At 64.4% G+C, this 3046-nt stretch overlaps 1 non-coding gene across 1 annotated transcript; it reads left to right on the forward strand.

Annotated features, from left to right (window-relative positions):
• Positions 1 to 817: 817 nt before the first annotated feature.
• LOC131872641 (5S ribosomal RNA) lies at positions 818 to 936 on the forward strand. Its single transcript, XR_009370758.1, has one exon. It is a non-coding gene; the product is annotated as a 5S ribosomal RNA (ribosomal RNA).
• The last annotated feature ends 2110 nt before the right edge of the window (positions 937 to 3046 follow it).

Consider the following 3046-nt stretch of genomic DNA (forward strand, 5'->3'; position numbering starts at 1 on the left):
GGGTGGGTGGGTGCCAAGGTGTGCTAGGTGGAAGCCCGGGTGGGTCGGCATCCCATGGGTGTCGAGTTGGGTGCCTGATGGGTGCTTCTTGTCAAGTTTTAGTCGTCGGGACTCATTTCGAGCCTTAGAGGTCGTTTCTTGTCCGGTTGCCCTGTCTTCGACCTGGGAACCCAATTTTGGTCCTCGGGTCCCATTTTTTTTTGTCTCGCATCCCACTTTTGGCCTGTGGCCTTTTCGGGGTCGATTCTCGTTTTGGGCATCAGAGCATGTTTCTTCTCCTAAAACCCAATATTTGTTTATTAAGTCTCGGAACACATTTTTGTTCTCGTGGACCCATCATGGGTCTTGGAACGCATTTGTGGTCCTTGGGTCCCATTTTGCATCCCGAAACTTGTGTTTTGGTGCTTGATCCCTATTTTGGGTGCCCACCTTGCACCAAGTGCGCACCCGGGGCAAACCGAGCGCCTTGGTGCACCGGGGCAAGATCGAGCGTGCACCCGAGGCGCCCCGAACATGCACCAAGGTGCACTCGGCCCACATGTGAGCGCAGGTCGTTGCGCCCGAGGTGGTGTGTGGGCACCGCGTTGCAGACGGGACACTGCACGCACACGACGCCCCCTCCAGGTGCACGCACGTAGGCCGGGCCGGGTGCACACCCGACGCCCTAGCAAGGTGCGCGCACCCGGGCAGGGCTCACACTTGGCGAACGGGGCGCACTTCGCGAGGGAGGGTGTGCACCTCGACGGGGGTGGGTGGCCGGGGTGGATTCGCACGTGGGTCGCGGTTTGCTAAGTACACACTGCGACAAGCTCATAACGGGTGCGATCATACCAGCGTTAGTGCACCGGATCCCATCAGAACTCCGCAGTTAAGCGCGCTTGGGCCGGAGTAGTACTGGGATGGGTGACCTCCCGGGAAGTCCCGGTGTTGCACCCTTTTTTAGTTTTTCGTCCGGGCGTCGCAATGCTATTTGAATAAACCTTTTGCCCGTTTGCGTTCTCGTCGGGGCCGGGCCGGGCCGGGGTGCGCTGCCCGCACTACCGCGCGCGCGGGGGCGACACCGAGCGCGCACCCGAGGCGCCCCGAGCACACAGGCCACGGTGCAACCCGGGCGTTGTGCGCGCACCCCGGTGCGCCCGAGGTGCTGCGCGCGCACCCAGGTGAAATCGGTGTGCACCTCGGCCAGTGCGCGCTCGGTCGAGTCGCGCACGTTGGCCAAGGTGCACGGTGATGTTTCTTACTCTAAGGTTCCGCACCAGACGCCCGGGACAGGTGAGCGAAGCTGGGCGGGGCCGGGTGCGCGGCCGGGGCAGGTGCACGCAGCTGGAGAGAGCTTTGGAGCACACTTCGGAGCGCACCAATGATGCGCTCCATTCAAAAGTTTCCTGAAAAGGCAAAAAAAGTTGAGATTATAGAATTTCCCACTTGAGAGATTGTAAAAAAAAAAAATTTAAAATGAAGGAAACGCGGGTGCCAAGGTGTGCGCAGCCCAGCCAAGGTGTGCGCACCAAGGCGCCCACCCTGGCGAAGGTGCACGCAAGGTGCGCACCCGAGGCAAACCGGACAATTAACCCAACTTTCGACTTCGCGCGCACCTTGGAGCGCACTTCGGAGCGCTCCTTGGTGCGCACCAATCTTGGGCACCTCGGAGTGCACCATGGCGCCCACCAAGGTGCGCACCCGGGGCAAACCGAGCTCCGACTTCGTGCGCACCTTGGAGCGCACGAAAGGTGCGCACCATGGCGCCCACCAAGGTGCGCAGCCCAGCCAAGGCGTGCGCATCAAGGTGCGCACCCTGGCGAAGGTGCGCACCCGGGGCAAACCGAGCTCCGACTTCGTGCGCACCTTGGAGCGCACAAAAGGTGCGCAACCCAGCCAAGGTGTGCGCACCCCGGTCAAACCGAGCTCCGAATCGTGCGCACCAGAGGTGCACGCCATCGTGCGCACCTTGGAGCACACTTCGGAGCCCTCCTTGGTGCGCGCCGATGTTGCGCACCTCGGAGCGCACCCGGGGAAAACAATGCAATTAACCCGACTTTCGACTTCGTGGGCACCTCGGAGCGCTCTCGGGTTCGCACCTCGGAGCACACCGAGGTGCGCACCTTTGATGCGCTGCCTTCACCAATTTCCAGAAAAGGCAAGAAAACATTGAGAAGGTGTGCGCACCGAGGTGCCCACCCTGGCGAAGGTGCACGCGAGGTGCGCACCCGGGGCAAACCGGGCTCCGACTTCGTGCACGCCGCACCTTGGAGCACACTTCGGAGCGCTCCTTGGTGCGCACCAGGGCGCGCAACCCAGCCGAGGTGCCCACCCCGGCGAAGGTGCACGCGAGGTGCGCACCCGGGGCAAACCGGGCTCCGACTTCGTGCACGCCATGGTGCCCACCGCGGCGAAGGTGCACGCGAGGTGCGCACCCGGGGCAAACCGGGCTCCGACTTCGTGCACGCCGCACCTTGGAGCACACTTCGGAGCGCTCCTTGGTGCGCACCATGGTGCCCACCAGGGCGCGCAACCCCGCCGAAGGTGCACGCGAGGTGCGCACCCGGGGCAAACCGGGCTCCGACTTCGTGCACGCCGCACCTTGGAGCACACTTCGGAGCGCTCCTTGGTGCGCACCATGGTGCCCACCAGGGCGCGCAACCCCGCCGAAGGTGCACGCGAGGTGCGCACCCGGGGCAAACCGGGCTCCGACTTCGTGCACGCCATGGTGCGCACCGCGGCGAAGGTGCGCACCCGGGGCAAACCGGGCTCCGACTTCGTGCACGCCGCACCTTGGAGCACACTTCGGAGCGCTCCTTGGTGCGCACCAGGGCGCGCAACCCAGCCGAGGTGCCCACCCCGGCGAAGGTGCACGCGAGGTGCGTACCCGGGGCAAACCGGGCTCCGACTTCGTGCACGCCGCACCTTGGAGCACACTTCGGAGCGCTCCTTGGTGCGCACCATGGTGCCCACCAGGCCGCGCAACCCAGCCAAGGTGTGCGCACCAAGGTGCACGCGAGGTGCGCACCCGGGGCAAACCGGGGTCCGACTTCGTGCACGCCGCACC

Source organism: Cryptomeria japonica, unplaced genomic scaffold (genome assembly GCF_030272615.1).
Source record: "Cryptomeria japonica unplaced genomic scaffold, Sugi_1.0 HiC_scaffold_704, whole genome shotgun sequence".
NCBI lineage: Eukaryota > Viridiplantae > Streptophyta > Pinopsida > Cupressales > Cupressaceae > Cryptomeria > Cryptomeria japonica.